Source organism: Equus quagga, chromosome 11 (genome assembly GCF_021613505.1).
Source record: "Equus quagga isolate Etosha38 chromosome 11, UCLA_HA_Equagga_1.0, whole genome shotgun sequence".
Taxonomy (NCBI): domain Eukaryota; kingdom Metazoa; phylum Chordata; class Mammalia; order Perissodactyla; family Equidae; genus Equus; species Equus quagga.
The window spans coordinates 116467305-116487214 of record NC_060277.1 but is presented as its reverse complement, the minus strand read 5'-3'; the positions used below and the strand labels follow the sequence as shown (position 1 = coordinate 116487214).

Genomic DNA, 19910 nt, shown 5'->3' with positions numbered 1-19910 from the left:
AATCAGGTGGGTTTCTCAGCAGCCCTGACACAGCCTAAAATTGGTCTGGGGTCTCCCAACCCCACCATACCCAGCCCCGGAAACAGGTATTCCCCTGACTCACCTAGCCATTCTTGCAGACCTTGGGCATCACCCCCAAGGTGAACGACACCCTGCAATTCTTGGGGTCTTTCTGGGTCCTGGCCCCAGCTGTTCCTGGACCTCAAATCCTCTTCCATCCCAGCTAGAAAAACCCCCTCCTCTCCTGCACCCCACCCAGCCCCAGAAGGCCTCTTGCCTCACTGGGGTCAGATGCCCCCAAGGCCCCTCCTGGATCCTCAACAGAAAGTCTCGCCTCATGGGCCAGTGGTCTCACCCAGCTCACCCACGAGGGGCCCAGGCTCACTGCAAAGTGGCTCAAGCTCTTCCCAAAAGAAAAGAGTGTCCACCCTGGACCCTCTAAACCTGACGACCCTTCACGTCCATCACCCAAGTTGGACGGGGCAGACACTGGGCTCTGCCAATATCGGGACACAGCTGGGGCCTCTCCGGGCCTGGGGCTCACAGGTCCTGCCCATGAGCCCTGCAAGGCACACTCAGGCCTACGGACAGGCATGGCGCCAGAGGAGGTGCCCCTTTCTCGTGTTGGCAGGCCCCAGGAGGTGCACTGACTCCGTGAGCTCTCGGGGGTACAGCACAACTGCCCCCCCGACCCTGTGGCTGCAGCTCTACCCTTCCAGCTATGGACTCCGCCCTGCTGCCCGCTGCTCCTTGGCACCCTTGAGGTCCTCCGTGGGCTCTGCCCCATCCTGAACTCGGAAGCCCCCAGCTCCTGTCAAGGCCCCTTTCCAGGCAGCAACTCCTCCTCTTGGGAGTTTACAGGGTCACTTGGGGACAACCACAGCAGAGCCCACCGGAGCCCTCAGCCCTCCCACCTGTGCAGGAGCCAGGGTCTGAACAGCAGCTCCAGGGCCCAGAACAAAGCCCGGCCAACCTCAAAGGAGTCAACTGGGGGAGCTGACACGGTCTCTGGAGCCTCTGGGGAGAGTGTCCACCCTTGGGACCCACCAGGAGTGATGTGGGCAGAGAGACCTGACCCTAAAGGATGAAGGCCTCCACACGCTTCACCTCCAGCGTGGGCAGTGCCAGGCTCCCAGGTGGCCCCTTCAGAGGGGCTTCAGGGACCCCAGGGACAGCAAGGAGGCCAGGGACCTGGAGCCTGGCCACGTCACAGGGTCTGGGAGGGAAAGTCCACCCCCACCGGCACTCCGCCCACCAGGCAAGGCTGACAAGGGATGGGGTTGGGCCCAGAGCTGCAGGCACACCCCTGCACAGAGGCAGAGCAGGGAAGGACTGGACCGCATGGTGGGCAGGGAAGGCCCCACGCAGGTCTCCAGGACAGGCAGCCAGGGAGGGTTTCCATCCCGCAAACCTGCCCGTCCTCATGGGGATGTACAGTTTTTATTTCAGGACATTCACATGTGTTAAAACAGGAAATGAAGTATATGAGAAACAGCAACCCCCGCACGCTCCCGGGGCAGCAGGCTCTTCCTGTGGCCTCAGCCCCACCCACCCCACAGCCCAACAAGGGACCCCAGGCACAGCCCATGCCCCATTCAATCCCCACATTCCTGGGCTGCTTTTTCTCTGAAGCATTTTAGCACACGTGCATACACACACGCACGCACACCCATGCGCACGCACGCATGTGCTCACACACACACTGGGGTGGGCTTGGCGGCATCTGCAGTGGCCAGTGCTGTGCAGGTTCACGGGGCACGCTGGTTAAGCGGAGGCGTTTGGGGCCCAGTTCTGACTGATTCTGAGCATAGCTCACGTGCAGAGGGTCTGGCCTGTCCTAGGCCAGGGACCCATCCACACTGCCCCATCCGGATCCACAGGCCAGCTGAGGTCTGCCCAGGGCCCCACAGCTGGTGCGTGCAGCTCTGTCCCACCCTCTAGCCAAGTGCCTGCGGACCTGGCAGGGGGAATGTAGTCCAGAAGTTTCCATCTCCCATAAATCCCCGTGGCCCTGGGTGTGACTGTATAATTGAGGCTGGTCACGAATGCTTGGAGGGTTATGTCATCGTGCCTCTGTGAAGTTGACGCCGCTAGTCTCGCCTCCCCTTCTGCTTGAGAAACACCATCAGGCACGCAGTTGCCCCTCTCTGGAGTCACACTCGCAAAGTGGCAGGAACGGCCACGCCTCTGGCCAAAGACCCCACTGACCATGGCGTCCATCCCAGAGAGGGGCCTGGCCTCTCCCCAACACGCCCAGGGGCCGGCGTGGTGGGCTGGGGTCCTGCGGGCCCCCGGAGGGAGTACACTTAGGCCTCCTGTTCCAGTTCCAACTAGAACGTCCTGGAAGCTCTGTGGCCTCTGTCTGTGGTCAGGCTGCCCAGGCCATGCCCTGCTGCCTAAGATCAATCTTCGCTTGGCCACTGTTGGCCTTGGGTGGGTGGCTTTTGTGGACTCAGCTTCCTGCCAAGCCCTGGGAGGGAAAGCCGCTGCCCACTGCCCCAGGTTATGCCCCCATGGCCCACTGCCCGCAGCACATGGGAGTGCCCCAGCCAGCTCACAGCTGCAGGGATGGCCATCCTGGGGCCTGTCCTTGCCTAGCCCAGTCCTGCCAGGAAGGGCCTGGCTTTCCGCTGCTGAGGCCTCAGCACCAGGCGCCTCCATGTCCCTCTGCAAGAGGAAGAGGAGTTTACGAAGGATGGACAGAGAGGGAAGTAACTAGCGGGAGGACGTCCCTCGGCCGCCCAGCTTCCTCCCCACCCTCTTAGTCCACTATGGAGGGCCCTGCAGAAAGCACGTGCCTCATGGACCCTTGTCAAGGTCGACTGGGGTCAGGAGGAAGGGAGCTCCCCCAAACCAGAAACTTACCTTACAGGCCTTAACATGAAACAAACAAAATGGCTTTATTTTTCTTTCCACAAAGGCAGATTCTGCACCAGAAAAGAGGCCTCGCTCCCAGGAGTGCGGTTGACTTCAGAAGTTTGCTACAAACTAAAGATGTGACTCAAGTTACAGGTCCATGTTTTAATCCATCCAAAGGAGCTCCCACCCCTGGCTGCTGTCGTGTCCATCAGCCGCAGCCAGGACTCAGGCCAGCAGTGCTGGAGCCGGGAGCAGGGCCCACACCCCGGACCAAGGGGCGCAAACAGAGGCCCCAGAGAAGGCTGTGTCCCACGCAGCCAGGCCAAGGCACAGGCTCCTCTCTCGGCCTTGTTGCTCTCTCTTTACTGCCTCCTTCAGCCTCACTGTGAGTGTGATGTCAGAAGTAAAGGGTCCCATCCCTTCAGTTCCTGTAATGCCACTTCCCTGCAGACAAACAGCCACTTCCAGTGGGGGTGCAAGGGGCCCCTTCGAGTTGGTACTTTTTATGGTCTTGGGGTTGATGGTCTCTGTGAGACTGACAGGCAGGAAACAGGCACCAAGGGAAGTTCTTTGAGAGGGAGGTCCTAATCCCACTGGAAGGCAGCACGCCAGCAAAGAGGGGACACAGCCAGGAGCAGCCAGGCGGGGAGCTCTCTCTGGGGCAGCAGAATGGATCAGGAGGGCATAGCAGACAGGGGAAGCCCATCCTGGAGGTGGGGTGGGTGATGCTCGGGGCCAGGTGGATGCACGTCCCTTCAAGGACTGAGGTGTGCACGTGTATCTCATTGTATGGTGGATGGATGGATAGATAGATGACGGATTAGATGGATGGATGGACGGATGGATAGATGGATGATGGATTAGATAGATGGATGCATGCATACATGGATGGATGGATGGATAGATGATAGATTAGACGGATGGGTGAATACATAGATGTTGGATCAGATGGATGGATATGATATATTAGATGGATGGATGGATGGATGGATGGATGATAGGTGGATGGATGGATAGATAGATGATGGATTAAATGGATGGATAGATAGGTGATAGATTAGATGGATGGATGGATGGATGATGGATTATGTGGATGGATGGATGATAGATGTAAAAGTGTAGGTATAGAAATTGTGGCTAACTGGACAAATGGACAGACCGAAGGAAAGACGGGTAGAGATAGATGTGTTGTGTGTAGGTTAGGGTTCCATAGGCTCAAAGGAGGCAGTGTTCCACAGTGACTGAAAAATTGGGCTTTGAAACTCAACAGACCTGAGGTCAAGTGTCAGGTTACTGGCAACATGACTGAGCACTCATCCAGGCCTAGTCTCCTTCCTTCTCATCTGTGTGGTGGAGATGCATATTTATATGACACTACGACCCACTGTGGCAGGTGCTGTGAGCCTGAAACACTCGGGCTGCACAACGAGGGGCTGAGGCTGCTGTCTGGCTTCTTACTCTTATCTCTTATCTGCCTGTGCACCAGACATTGTTCAAGGGCTTGGGACAAAACCACAAGAAACAGGCACAGACCCCTGCCCAGAAGGACACCTTCCCTCAGGGAGACAGGCGATGAGATCCAGAGGCCGTTTACAGGTGCTGGTGAGGAGCTCAGGCCAGGGCAGGCTGGGGTCGGGGGGAAGGGACTCGAAGGAGACCGGGGAAGCGTGTGCCTCGTTCCCACCCTGGCGAGGAGGGCCCAGCTGTGGAGCATAAGCAAGGAGGGCAGGGGAGGTTTGGGGTCCAGAGGTTCCTTAAGACCAGAAAGCACCTCAGATTCACTGTGTCCACTGTCCTGAGGAAATGGGACTCCAGACTGGCCTCGCTTGATCTAAAAATTAAAACCAAAAGAAAACAAAAATCTACGACAGGTCTTGCCCACGGAGATATGGAATGAAACAGTGGGTGGGAGAGTTTCTCTGACGAGGGGCTATGAGGAGCCAGGAGAGAATGAGGAGGCCCCCATGAGGCTCACAAAGGCAGGTGGACAGACGGACCGAGGAAGTGCAGGGCCTCTGGCCTGAAGGAGTTTGACATGTGGAGAACACAGACACCTACACGACTTACCTCAGGACAGGACGGAAGGGGACTGAGCTGCTGGAGGGCTCCCAGACTCACATCTTCCTGGGTTCTCAGGACCCACCTCTAAGGAGAGCTGGAGCCGCAAGCTGAGCGGCAGGTGGGACCCTGTTGACATGGGTCAGGGCCGGCGCTGCCCACTTGAGTCAGAGTGTGAAATATCCATCACCGAGGCTTTAAAGCACAGCACAACGGCAGCTTTCACAGGCTGTGACCGAAACAATCCCAACCGTATTTTCCACAATCACCAACAGATGTTTAAAATTGGGGCGGAATCTCTAGGACCGAAACATTTCTCAAGCGGGGCCCTGGAGCGGCTCCAGGGAGCTCACGCCCCGCGGCTCGCGCTGTTGTTCTAAGCGAGCCCTTCACGCGTCAGGAATGTCAAACACAGCTGACCTCAGCGCTCCGAACAGCCCTTGCTGTCCTCTCCAGCAGCAGGCCAGCTCCAGGGTGTTTGTCTAATTTAAAACAAACTATTTGGGCAGTATATTATTTCTCCAACCAAACAATATTGAAGCTGCATGTGCAACGTATTCCTATTGCTTCCTGCTGTGCTCTGGGGCCCTGGGTGAAGTGTATGCATTCGGCAAGCCTGCTCAGCACATTTAGCAAGTGAAAAAGAGATGATTGTTTCCTATTTCGCTGAGAAAATCGAAGTAATCAGAAAAGAACTTCCATGTGCTCCCACCGGCATCAACCCCCCGCCCCCACACACACAAGGGCTCCCACCCACGCAGACTCTGCAGCATGTGCTAGACCCAGCCCCTCCCCCGACACAAGGACCCAGCCCCAGGATTCTCCCGAGCTCTTGTCCAACTGCTCCCCTCGGCTGGGTCACTCAACAGCACTCGTGCTGTCCACTCCCACAGGCCAAGGGCACCCCAGCTGCTACCCGTCTTTCCGCTCTTTACCACGAGTCCCTCAGAAACAACTCTTGCCATCTCCAGTTGCTCTCCTCCTAGTCTCTCCTGAATCCTCTCCTATCAGGCTTTTATCTCCCCCAGTGCACCAAAAACACTCTTGCTGCAGTCAGTGACCTTCACTTTGCTAAATGAGGAGGTCAGTCCTCAGCCCTCATCTTGGAGGTCCAGCAACATCCAACACAGAGCATTACTCCCCTTCAGGAAACGTTCTTCTTCCGGGTTCTGGGACTGCCTGTCTCCTGATCCTCCTGCAACACTGACTGTCTCCTTTGCTGGCTCCTTGTCAACATGCCCCTGTATTAGTTTCCTATTGCTGCTATAATTAATTAGCACAATTTTAGTGGTTTAAAACAACACAATTTTACTATCTTACAGTTCCGGAAGTCAGAAGTCCAAAATGGGTTTCATTGGCTAAATCATGGTGTTGACAAGATTGCCTTGCTTTTGGAGGCTCCAGGGAGAACCCACTTCCCTGCCTTTTGCACCTTCTAGAGGTGCCCACATTCCTTGCCTCAAGGTCCCTTCTTCCACCTTCAAATCAGCAATCTCATCACTCTGATCTTGCTTCCATAGTCACGTCTCCTTCTCTGACTCTGACGTTCCTGCCTCCTTCTTATAATGACACTTGTGATTATCTAGGTCCACCTAGATAATCCAGAATAATCTCCCCATCTCAAAGTCCTCAATTTAATCCCGTCTGTAAAATCTCCTTCAACATATAAGCTAGCATATTCACCGGGCTTGGGGAGTAAGGTGTGGACATCTTTGGGGGCCGTTATTCTGCTGACCTCAGTCTGCCCTCTGGTCTCCAAAGGCTCACATGCAAAATCCCACACGCAAAATACACTCACCCCATCCCAACATCTCCAAAAGTCTTACTCTTTACAATATCAAGTCTAAATCCAAAAAAAAATCTCATCTAAATCTAATGAATTCAAAAATCCCAAATCTCATCATCTAAATAATCTAAATCAGGGGTGTGTGAGGCTCAGGGTACAATCTATCCGGATGCACAATTCCCCTTCATCTGTGAACATGTAAAACTCAAGAAAGTTATCTGCTCCCAAAATACAACGTTGGGACAGGCATATATTGACAGTTATACACATTCCCACTCAAAAAGGGAAAAAATGGAAAGAAAAAAGGAGTTACCAGTCTCACAGCACACGCATGCACACACACACACATATGCACACATACGCACATATGCACACATACACACATATGCACATATGCACACATACGCACATATGCACACATACGCACATATGCACACACACGCACACATATGCACACATACACATATGCACGCATACACATATGCACACATGCACACATATGCACACATACACATATGCACACATACGCACATATGCACACATACACACATATTCACACATGCACACATACATACGCACACACTGTGTGCACATATTGAGTACGTACACACTCACAGCACATTCATGCACACACATATGCACATACATACACTGCACACACGTATTGTGTGAGTGCACACACAGCACACGCATGCACACATACAGACATATTGCACACATATACACACATACACACTGTGCACACATATACACAATACTGCATCAAGCACACATTCACACACAATACTGTGTGTGCACACACAAATCTCACAGCACATACAGACACATGACATTGGGAGCACACAAGTTGTCCACACAACATTGCACATGCACACATGCAGTCCTGAGAACACACATACGTAATATGCACATACACCACGCATATGTTATAGACAGCCTGTATACACACCAGATATATGTCAACATGCCCTGTGCATACACAGCACACACGCAAACACACACTCTGTACCCAGAGAGAAACACCCCCCATAGCACATCGCATGTGCACACCCACATGAACACCTGACTGTGCTCTGGGGTCTTGCCCCATCAGATCAGAGAAACCACACAAGCAGAATCCAAGAAGTGGGAGCCGGGAGGGGAGACGGGGGGCAGGACAGATGCCCAGCAGAGGAGGAATTGAAAGACTCAAAGCCAAAACACACCCAGGACCCGGTACTCCCCAAGCAGAGGCTGGAGCCCGGGAGGTCCAAGGTGCAGTCTGCACACCACTCAGAGGCCTCGACAGGGCAGCACGAACACCCCAGTGCTGGCTGCATGCCCCCCGCCAAGGAGGAGACGCAGGGACCCACCTCAGAAGACGCCATAAGGAGAGTAGGCTGCTGGTGGACGTCCCTTCTCTCTCCCGACCTTTCGTCCCCAGATGGCTTTCCTTTCTCTGAGGAAAATGGAGGGGAACAACCCTCTGTTGATTTCTCACCGTGTGCCAGGCAGCGTCTCTGGGGGCCCTCAGCCCTGCGCTCATCTGCTGAGCTCCCAGCAAGGCTTGAGTCCACTTCTGCCATGGTCCCTCCAAGTCACCAGAAAGGAGGAGGACCTGGGTCTCACCTCAATCTAAGGACTGGTTGGAGGGAGAGGCCCAACCCCCGAGGAATGAGAGGTGGACAGGCATTTCCAGTCGACTCCAACACGGAGAAGCCCTGGCGTGGGACTCCACACGAGGCCTTATGTGGGGTCTGCACGGGGACACCAGACCCGCAGCCCGCTTCCTCCAAGGGCCTCGGCTGTCACCCAGCAAGACCAGGGTCCCGCCTCCTCCAGCGCCCTGCGTCAGGTTCTCCAGCTCCTGCACTTCAGCAGCCTCCGTGGCAGGTCACGTGTAGCACAGCACCCTCCTCTTCGGCTGAACTCCTCTTCAGCCGTGGGCTGTTTCGGGGCCGAAGCACAGGAGGTGGAAGAAGGCTGGACTTTGTTCTCACCACTCAGCAGCCACCGTCAGCAAGTCATCTAGTCTCTCAGCCTCAGTTTCTCCACCTGTAAAATGGGCACCACACACCTATTGCATAGGCTTCGTGAGATAACTAAGATGGTGTGTTAGGGTCCTGCAGCTGTTGTAACAAATCACCGCAAGTGGGGGCTTAACACAAAAGAGATTTATTCTCTCAGAGCTCTGGAGGCCAGGGGTCGAGGGTCCAGGTGCTGGCAGGGCTGTGCTCTCTCTGACGCTCTAGGGGACGGTCCCTCCTACCTCTTCTGGCTTCTGGGGGCTCCGGGTGTCCCTGGGCTGGTGGCCACCTCCCTCCATCTCTGCCTCCATCTTCAAGTGGCTGCACCTCTTCCATCCGTGTCTCCACTTCTGTCTCAAATCTCCTCTGCCTTCCTCTTAGGAGGATACTTGTCACTGGATTTCGGGCCCACCCAGATAGTCCAGGATGATCCCATCTCAAGACCCTCAACTTAATTACGTCTGCAAAGACCCATTTTCTAAATAAGGTCCCACTCATAGGTTCTGGGAATTAGAACGTAGACATAGCCCTTTGGGGCCACGGTCAGCCTGCTACAGACAGTGTGTCACATGTTCCGTATGGAAGCGTCCAGCAGGGACTCGAGGAGGCAGCTGCAGGTGTGGTAACAGCTGTTGTGGGTTGTTCCCAGAGCCCGCCAGCTCCACGGGGCAGGGGCACTTCCTCCTCCACCATCACCGGGGCCCCAGACCCCTGTCTGAGGGGGCGGCCAAACGGATGCTTCTGCTCGTGGGAGCTCACTCTGGCTCTGGGGATCGGGCAGCACAGGACCCTCCATCTGCTCCTCTGCTCCCCAGATCTGACACCTCCCTCGAGATGTGAGCTACACGAGAGTGGGGCCCACGGCTGGCACGCAGCACAGGGACTCCGTGGGATCTGGTGCCCCTCCACCCATCCAGAGAGAGGGAGGACAAGGCTTGAGAAGTGCTGTCTGTCAGCATCCCCCACAAAGCTGGCATCCGCAGATAGACGCCTGTTTATCCCAGGTGCCGAGGAGGGACGCCCCTCATCACGTTTCACAGCAGACAGAGTGCAGCTCCAAGACACGGGGGAGCGCCTGCCGGGAGAGCACTAGCTGGCAGCACCAGGCCAGCCCAGCCCTGCGCTCTTCCCGCCCAGTCGGGCCAGTTCCGCAAAACAAGGGCTTGGGGAGCAGAGGGACAGGGCAGCTTGGAGGCCATGTCTTTGGAAACCTCGTCTTGTATTGGCTCAGCCCAAATCAGTTAGCCACTCCTGTGGCAGGCAGCCTGGCTTGTTCACAATTCTTCCTTCCTGCCCTCCCCAACATCGTGGCGTGGCCATGTGACTTGCTGTGACCAGTGGAACATGGGCAGGGGGACAGTGGGGCAGCTCTGAGCAGAGGTTTTGGAGGCACAACATGCTTCTGCTCACCTTCCTAAACTCCTGATCTGCCCCACGAGAAGGAAACACCCAGAGAAGCTGCTGCCTCTCCCATCTGGGCCCCAGAATGAGAGGCAGAGCTGAGCCGCACCTGCAGCCTGAAGCAGATTCCGCAGTTGACGCACAAACACATGAGTGGGAAACATTTTTTTCTAAACCGCTGGAATTGATGGCATCATTTGTTATACAGCATTATTGCAGCAATAGCTGACTAGTAGAGAACTTTGTGCCAAAAGTAGAATGCTGCCATAATAAAACCTAAAACATATGGCACTGGCTGATAGGCTGAGTGGTGAAGAAACTGTTTTAGAAAGTTGGAAAATAGCAACTTGTGTTATGTAATGGTAAAAAAAAATCACTAAAACTGATTCCTGCAATAACCTAGAAAACAGGAAACATACCTAATGCAGTTCTGGCTTTGGGTGAAGAGCTTTCCAAGCACACCACCAGTAGAGGGAATTCGTTGCTACCACTGCACTTGATAAAGTACCTCAAGAAAGAAGACGAGCTCGGAGAAGATGGGCTGACTTGCCGCAGACTTGAGAGGAAGGAGGAGCCAGAGAGCCAGCACTTGGAAGATGGAACCCTGAGACTGTTTCTTCAAACAATAATGAGCAAAGCTTAGGAGTATCTTGAGCTGGAAAAGCCCCTGGAAACTGAAGACCCAGCATCAGGGCTGGGGCTCCACGTGCAGACCACTCAGGTGATGTTCCCCAGTGGTCACCATCCAGGGTGACTGAAACAGGGAAACAGGGCCCTCAGAGCTTCAAAGATGCTCTGGGAAGTGAGCACCTTCGTGGTCTCAGAGTCTCACGCGGGGACCTGATCTCAGAGGTTCAGGAGCTGGAACGGCCCTTAGCAGCGGCTGTGTCTGCCATCCTGTTATGAAGGAAACACGCCGAGGGAAATGGAGTGTGAGCCGATGCAAAGACAATAACGGGAGGCGTGCCAAGAGGCGCAGCAGCGCGATCGGTGCCCGCAGATACTAGCACCTCTGCCCCGAGCCGCCCTCAGAGGCCTCCATTCTCACCAAGTGTTTTTATCTCAAACCCACTTAGCCAGGTCACCTGAAGCCAGATAAGGCAGAGGGTGTTCAGACCAGATCCTGGCATCCTTTGCCCCCACTCCTGTAAGGACACCTCTGTTGGGAACCTGTAATTCCACACGTTGCCCTATGGACGGGGCTCATCCTGGGGAGGGAGGCACTTTTGGAAACCTTAGTCACTGTCTTTAGTCTGAGAAAAGCTGCGTGGCAAAGAAACTGTGGAATTTGAAGCCAGACCTCGTTCAAATCCTGGCTCTGCCACTTTACAGCTGTGTGGCCCTGAGCAAGTTACTTAAAGTCTCTGAGTCTAATATCCACCTACATGGGCCAGAACAGCTACCACAGCTAATCGAGAAATGACATGGAGAGGGCGAGAGAAAACGTGGGTACATTCTCCGGAAGATGCCTGAACAACGGGTCCATTAGAGGCCTCACTGGTGGCAATGGTGAAAGCAGAGGAGGAGGAGGCCAATGACGAAGACGACAACTGTGTCATTAAGGAAGTGAGACCGGAGCCCACAAAACCTCTGCCCTGTCATCATGCGTCACACTCAGCCCTGGCCAGAGCCGGTCAACGTGCCGGGAAGTCCTGACACGTCCTGGCCTCGTCACAGCAACGGACCTTGCTGGAGAAAAGGGGAGACCTCGGCAACTAGTGAAGGCCCAGGCTCAACCCTCAGATGGAGCGCAAGCAGGCCCAGGAACCGAGCCCGGAGGGCTACGTGGGCTGAAGCGAAGGGGCGGAAGATGGGAACACATGCAGAGACTCAGCTCTGACCCCTCAGGTGGCAAACAGCGGCTCAACTGTAGCGTGAAGAAGCACGAAACCTGCTTTCCAGGCATCACCATCCTCACAGCAGAGCCGGCGTTTCTCTTTGCTTGGAAAACAGAGTTTTAAATCAGCTTTGATGTTAGCAACACGATTATGTTAATCTGCCTATTTTGCAATCAAATCTGTCCCTCTGCTTCTCACGGCAAACTCGAAAGATAAACTCCAGCCCACTTTGTCCAAATCGTCACAAATTCAGGTGGGATCCGGTAGGATGCAGTGTACCAGGATTCTTCTTCCGGAGCTCTCTTGTCCGCATGGTGGACGGACACCCTCGCTCCGCTCACCCAGACTCCCCTTTGGGCTCACACCTCCTGCAGGTCTCAGAAGGAGCCTTCCCAGAGGGTAGGGAAGCTGGAGGCTTCGGCCTGGCCCTGTCCTGAGTTGCTCTCACTACTTCCTGTCCGTGGATGGGGCTGGACCACAGTGAGACCATGTGCAGTGAGGCTGTCCCTGCCGCGGCCGGCCCAGGAAGCCCAGACACACTCCCTGTGCAGCTTGGGTAGTTCGTCTCTGCCCGGGGTATGTGCCCCTCAAACTGACTAGACCCTGGTCAGGCCACACGGGCCTGTGAACTCCTTCCTAGGTCACCCAGCCATCAGCTGAGCAACTGGCCAGGGCTTTGTCTTCCCCAGAAGCCCAACGTCTTCATATAAAACAAAGGCAACCAATAACTCCAGGACATAACTCAATAACCCTGTGGCTCCAGGCTGTTTGTCTCTGATGATCTGACCTTTTCTGGCCTGATGCCTGGTGAACTGCATCGGCTGAAGCCCTCTCTCAGCCCCAGGCCTGGGCTGTCTGGGCCTCTGAGACTGTCCACACCAGGCCCTTGCTGTTATTTCCCCTCTCACACCCGAGGCGTGAGTCTGAGTGCGAACACGGGAGGGCATTGCTGCGTCCTGTCTGGGCTCTGTGCTGAGTGCTGAGGGGACATGCAAGCTGTCTCAGCCATTCTTGGAGGCTGCTGACGAGCATCAGTTCTCTCTCATCCATGCCTCTTGCGTCTTCCTCTCACTTACCCCCTTCCCCCGCCAATCCCAGCACACAGCCCCACTCAACAACAGCTGCCTGGAGGCATCCACATCTTGAAACTGTCCTGGTGCAGGAAAGGCCTGGAATGCCATGCTGGCCCCTGGGGCCCAGGGAAGACGATGACAACCACCACTGTGAGACGTGCAGGTCAGGGCAGCAACCCACACCTTCAGAGGACCTTCAAATGTCCTCCAGGGATGCCACAGAGGTGCATCTGGGTGTGGGTCACATGCCACAGGTGTAGAAAGCCAGGCCCACACCCCCCACACAGGACAAACCTCCTCAGCACAGGCTCTCGAGGCATCAGTCATCTTCGGTGCCTGCAGGGCCTCCGACTCCAACAGGAGTGAAAGGCTTCTTTGCTTGCCTGGGTGCCTGAGGAAACCCTGTCTAAAAGGTCAGCTCAGCAAGGAGCGAGCAGCCCCACTGGGCCGGGATGCTGGGGTCCCAGGTGGGCGTGCATCTGCCCCGTGGGGTGGGTTATACGTGGGTCCAGGGAAGCGGACACCTGGCATCTTGGCTGAGGAGTCTCAGTAAAGCCCCCAAGCCTCAACGTGACATGGGGGAGCGAAGATGCACGCTCCAGTGGAAGTCACCAGGTCCCACAGCCGTCAGAGACAAGACCAAGGGCGCCCCAAGCCTCAGGCTTTACACTGGCCCCGAGGTCTCTTCCAGCACACAAATGTCTCTAGCTGGAGGCCCCACAGGAATCTCGAACTCAAGACAGCACAGAACTGAATCCATGTCTGTCCCTTGAACCTGCCCACACCCGACCGTGTCGTTCAGTCACGTGAATAAGAGCTTCAGAGCCCCAGGGCTGTTCCCAGACTCACCTCTCCTCACCCACAGCCACCAACCCCAAGCCAGTCCTACCCCAATCCCTCTTGAATGTGCTCCATTGCTCCACGTGCCGAGAAGCCCCAGCCCCAGCTCAGCAATGCCTCCTCGGCCACTCACTCTGCCACGGCCAGCAGTGACCACATCGCAACTCTGTCCACCCCTCAGGGACAAGGCCAGATCCATCAACACACCTCCCAAGAGCCTCCTTTCATTGCCCTGCCAATTTTCCCTCTAAATACCCACTCTGGCCCTTTCCACATCGCCATCTGCGTTCCAGACTCAGAAACCCGGATGGCGACCACTCCTGATCTGCATGGCGTACGGACAGCTGCTCTGCCAGGACCAGGCGACCACTTCTTCCTACTCTGCTCTTCCCACGGTTCTGCGTCAGGGGGCTCAGCATCGCACCTCAGTCCCACTCCCACGCCTCTTTCCTGCCCAGACATGTTCTGACGTGTTTAATGTTTGACACTTTCTGTAGAACGTGACCAGCTGTTGTGAACGTGCACTGTTGACGGTCAGAGGCGGAGCTGTGCCGTGGACTCTCCTGCCGCCTCCAACGCCCTGGTGCAGGAGCCTGGACGGACACCCTGCTGCAGCAGCCAGCTCTGTCCTTCATCCAGCTGGCCTTGCTGCAGCCCCCTCAGGAGGCCCCGGGGCCGGGCCGTGGGAGGGCTCACCTGTGTCCCTGTTTCCGGAGGGGTCCGTCTAGTCCCTGCTCCTCCCCTTGGGCAGAGACGGAAGCTGCAGCTTTCTGTGGCGCACACACTTCAAGTCTGGCAAAGTCGGGTAAGACTGGAGCCACGACACTCTCACCAGGCATCACTCGGCTTCCCGACCTCGTCCACCCAGCGGGGTGAACAGAGTCTCTGCTGCTCTGATCTGAATCCCTCCAACGTCCACTGTGCCCGAGGGCCATTTGCCGCCCACTGGGCCTTCTGCAAGTCACCTCTTTATGTCACTTGCCCATATCCGTGGGGTTCCTGTCTTATCTTGTAGACAGGAAGGAATTTCTTGTATGTTCGAGATGTCAGCTCCTAATTGGTTTTGGAAGTTGTAAATGCCTTGTCCGATCCGTCTTGGTGGGTTAATTCTGTGGTGACGCTTCCACCATCATCCTATTTGATCCCCACAAGTAAACGTAGCGGGGCCATCCCTAAGCCCACTTTACGGATGAAGAAACTGAGGCTCAGCGATGCTGAGTGCTGCTCTGGGTTCCTGCCGGTCAGGGATGAGGAGGCAGGTTCAGACTCAGCCGCCTGCTGCAACTCTGCTGGCCCCGGCCCTGTCCTTTCTCTACGGGACTCAGCTTCGTGTCTGTCTCCCAAACACAGTGGGTACCAGGAGCTCTGGGGCCAAGACGGCTGCTTCGTGTGGGGTGTCCGTGAGAGATGTCAGTGTGTGCAGAACCCAATTTTGGGAGTTATGAAAGGGCTTTTGTTTCCATTGAAGTGCCCAAAAGGTTACATTCAGTAGAAGCAGAATAAAGTGTTTTATACCCAGTGTCATCTCATCGGCTAGACGAAGCACTTCATTTTTCATTCTGATAGTGCAGCCTCGGTGACCTGCCACAGGGCCTGTGCCCCCCACCTTTTCTGGGAAGTCTGGACAGATCTGAGTGCCAAGAGCCCTCCCCGGACAGAAGGCCAGGGCACCCGGTCTAACCTCCAGCCACTCAGGCACGGCCGTGGTGCAAGCTGCTCCACTGAGCACTATCGGGAGAGTCAGCTTTGCACTGTAATGTCGCTTCCCTCTTCCCCTCACCCACAGCCTCACCACCAAAGCGGGTCCTGATCCTGTGCCCCAGAAGGAAGTCACACCAGACAGCGGCCTGCAGTGTGTCCACGGGGAGTTGGCTCAGACTCACCACTTTTACTAGCAGTGGACAGCCGGGCACAGCTCTTACAGGAGAAAGGGAACCTTCTGCACCAACTCGAGCCCCCTGGAGTTCCTGAGCCAGCCCTGTGCCAAGGGCTGTGAGCAAAGACACGGGCCCCATCTGGACCTCAAAGCCAAAACCAGCTTTCGTGTCCTGTTTTCTCCAAAGGCTGGCTCTTGAAAGCAGGGCCACCTCCCGGAAAACGAATGTTTTCCACCACACTCACAAAACATAATGACGAGTCTGGCACCCGGGCCCACACCACTCCCGGCCTGAGTCACTGGCCACCAGCCCTAGGGTGGACTGAAGAACAAGCTGGAGCACTTGCACAGAAGGCAGGTGCCACGCACAGCACGGGACCTGTGCTCACAGTGTGGGCACTTGTGAGTCTGTTGTTGTTAATACTCTTTAATGATAATAAAAAATAAGCCTTCCAAGAAGGAGAAGAGAACTGCACCCATCCCTTCCCATTTAGAGAAAAACAAATGAGAGATGGATAAAACCAGGAATAAACGTGCTTCAGGCCGCCACAGCTGTGAGTGTCTTTGCCAGGACGCTCCTCTGTCAGAAGACAGCTCACCCCGAAGGCAGAAGGGCTGGCACACGGGAGCCTCCTCGTGGCCCTGCATGGAGTCCACTCCCCTCAGCCTCCCGACCAGAGGGGCAGGGCCGGGCGGTGGGGTGGCGGCCCTGAGGACGGTCACCCTTGGCCTCCTCTCCCGCCTTCCGGCCGGGAAACAATAACAACAGAGAGGAGCCAGAGGCGGGGCCCGCAGAGCCCCCCTGTCTTTGCTGTAATCGGGGTTTCGGGGTCATGACACATGGCCCGGGGGAGCCCAGGCTGCAAGTGCTATGGGGGTGACCAGCCACGGGAGCCCGCCAGGCTCTCTCGAACCCTGCATGCGTCGTTTCCCGCAGCACGCACCCCTTCTCTCCTCCTCGGGGCCCTCCTTGCCCCGGCCCAGATGTTGGTCATTCCAGAGACAACCCAGAAGTGCCAGAGAACAACAGCGAACATCGACGCAAGGCTGCCGCTGTACTGACGCAGCCTCACAGGGTACTCACCTGAGCCCCACGGAAGCTCCCGGACGCACAGCAGGCTGAGCCCCAAATCCTCCCTGGGACCCGTGGACGGAGCTGCAGGGCTGCAGTGTCGCTGGGCCTGGGTCCAGGCCTGTCATAGGCCACAGGGTCACAGGCCTGTGGTTTGTCCTTGAGTGCTGAAGAAACAGGGCTGTGGGCCTGCGGGTCTCAGGGAGGGCACTCAGCGCCCACCCCGCCTTGAAGCTCCACCCATGCTTTCCCACACCTGCCCCAAGCGCCAGCCAGGAGCGGCCGCCGCAGACCTGAGGACCCAGAACCCAGGCCCACAGGGACGGCCCCTGGCCATGGAGCCCATGTATGGCCTGAAAGGCAGCCTGTGGCAGGCCAGGTTCCCAGAGTGCCAGCTGCCCAGGCATTGAGGCGATGCTTCCAGAGGGCAGGCGATGGTCAGGTCCTCCGAGAAGCAGCGCCGAGTCTGGTTAACCCTGCAAGGACTTGCTGGGGGAGCCACCTGTGAGAGAAACGGGGTGGCCGGGCAAAAAGGAAAGGGAAGGGAACAGGGCCCAGAGAGGAAGATGGGCAGACCCCCTTGGGGCGAGCTGCGGGGAGGCCCGGGGCCGGCCTAACCGCCTTCCCAGCCCACGGGGCTCTCGTGCACATCCTGTACTGAGCGGCACGGCGCTGAGCTTCGGTGGCAGACAAGGCCACTGTCCTGCTGCCGGGCACGTTTGCCAGCCTTCGGCCTCGCTGCTCAGTGTCCAGAGACCAGTGCAGCTGCAGGGACGTCGAGGCTGGGGGCACGGCGTCTGTTTTCGCTGTTGACTCAGGAGCCACCAGGTGCAGCCGCAGCTCTGGCCCCTGGGTCTCATGTTCCCCTAAACCAACAATCCCAGAGGTGGCCCCAACTCCTCACCCATCCAGCTGGTTCTGCATTGTCTCTGAGAGCCCCACCTGGAGTGGTCAGGCGGGGCCTGCTCTCACACCGGACCCCGATGGACACAGAAGGAGAAAGGCTGAGCGGCCCACGCAGCTGCTGGGCAGTGCCCAAGCACCTGCCAGGACCACCACGCAGGGCACTGTCGGGGGCCCATACGACACACGGCCCCAGACAGCGACACCTTCCACTCCTGCACCGGGAGCACAGGGAGGATGGCTGAAGGAGGGGTACGGAGGGCGGGTGGGCGGGAGACCCCTTCCCCGGACCTCACTCCAGGCTCCTGGATGAAGACCCTGGGTGCACCTCCCCGCCCCCACCCAGAAACTCAGTTTCTGAAGCTGAACTTGCAGAGCTGTTTCGGGCTGAAAGCGACAGTGCTGGAAAATCCCTTTGCAGAACGGCCTGATGGCTGTTGACCGCGGAAGGGACGCCCCTTCTTTGCCCCCAAGGAGCCCCCAGCACTGGGTGCTCCTGCCCTGTTAGCCATGCACAGACCCGAACGGGCTTGGAAAACTTGTCCCATTTCATCTCGCACATTTCTGACTCGAGCCAAACCCAAATTCTTTGGCCAAAACCCTCATCACCTCCCCAGCCCCCATGGCAATCCACGTGCCTCCAGGAAATGAAGTCCGCGTGTTTCTGAGTCATTTACACTTGCGTCAGCCAGACGAAGAGTGGTTTTGTCCCCGGAGACCCTTCTGAGCGACCCTGCCAGCCTCGTCCGGCTCCCTCCCAGCAGCAGGAAGCTCCTGTGGCCAAAAGACGTTGGCCACTTCGAGAAAGGCTCAGCAGAGCCGCACTGACGGAGGTGGCAGTGTGACGGCCGTGGGACCCGGGTGTCCAGAGCCCTCAGAGCTCACCCAAGGGGATGGTGGGTGACCTGAGATGAGGGGCCACACACCGCGCCCTAGAGGAAAACCGGCCCCCAGAGAGCTGTGACAAACCCTCCTGCACTTCTCTGTGGTCGAATGTGAAGTGAACTTGTCTTCTTTCCAAACCTCGTCTGTTGATTCTGCGAACATGCACCAAGCAACTACGATGAATGGGCGGTCACAGCCCTGACCCCTGAGCGTCGGGGGAGGTGCTGCCATGGGTCGGAAACCCAAAGGCCCAAAGGAGAGAGGAGGATTAGGGGCAGGACCCCAGCCGTCTCAGGCCCGGGGAGGACTGGATGCAGATCAGTGCAGCCAGAGCTCTGAGCGTGGGGACGGGGGTGCGAGGGGTCCCCTCCCCTGCAAGACAGGCTGCCTGAGGGGGCGAGGTCTTCCCCGGGGAGGGGGCAGGGCCAGCACCGTCTCAGCCTCTCAGGCCCCGTCAGTGCCCAGTGTCCTGGCAGCCGGGTGGCTCAGGGCCCAACAGGGGGCTCAGTCACATTCTCTGACCACCTTCTCTGCAGATGGCTCCCTCTTTGACAAAGTCCACTCTACTTCCCGCAGCGTCTACAGGCTGTGCACAACACTTGGAGTTACGAAAACCGTTACTATAAATAAATTACGTACCTTAAAGAGTGACCAGTGACAAAGAAGCCAGGCCCAGTGCCTGCCAAGTCACTCCTGCACCCAGCTCTGCAGAGCTGAAAGTGATCCCCCTCGACCTCTGTGGTGCCCACTGTCCTTGAGGGAGCAGTGTCCCCAGCCCCTGGGACTCTGTGGCAAGAGCAGACTTCCTGAAGCCCCTGCTGCACCTTCCACTCACTGCGCCTGTGCCCTGTGTCTCCCCACCACCCACGACCCCGAGAAGCCCTGGTTTCCTAGCCTGTGCCCCTGAAGCCCAGGCATGGTGCCCCACACAGGACCTGTCCTCCACGGACATCCCAGTGTTGGGGACCCGAGTGTCCTGCTTCCTGGGGCTCAGACTCAGAGCCCCAAAGGGAACAGTCTCCACTTCCACCATGAAGCACCCTGCGGGGGTCTGAGTGATCCTGTGCTGCTTCACACAGGCCTTTGTTCTCAAAAGTGGGGCCACTGAGGGGTGCGCTAGACTGGCTGACGAGGCTAGGACCGTGGAGGCTAGGGGAGCCAAGGGCCCTGGGGGTTCCGGAGGACCCCGGAGTCCCAGCTGGACCCCACACCTTGATGGGGGCTGGCGTTCAGAGCTGTTTAGAAAAATCAAGACCTGTGACTGCCTCACTCCTGAACTCGTGCAGCCACTGCCTCACTAGTTGAAAGCAATA

The 19910-nt window shown here is 56.9% G+C and overlaps 2 long non-coding RNA genes across 2 annotated transcripts; both read right to left on the bottom strand.

The window, feature by feature from the left end:
- Positions 1-2881: 2881 nt before the first annotated feature.
- On the bottom strand, positions 2882-5256 carry LOC124247322 (uncharacterized). The gene is made up of 3 exons (XR_006890679.1): positions 4927-5256; positions 4631-4690; positions 2882-3303 (listed from the first exon to the last, which is right to left on the bottom strand). It is a non-coding gene; the product is annotated as an uncharacterized LOC124247322 (long non-coding RNA).
- Positions 5257-8055: 2799 nt separating this feature from the next.
- Positions 8056-18174, bottom strand: LOC124246537 (uncharacterized). Its single transcript, XR_006890527.1, has 3 exons — positions 16822-18174; positions 8312-8737; positions 8056-8141 (listed from the first exon to the last, which is right to left on the bottom strand). It is a non-coding gene; the product is annotated as an uncharacterized LOC124246537 (long non-coding RNA).
- Positions 18175-19910: the final 1736 nt, after the last annotated feature.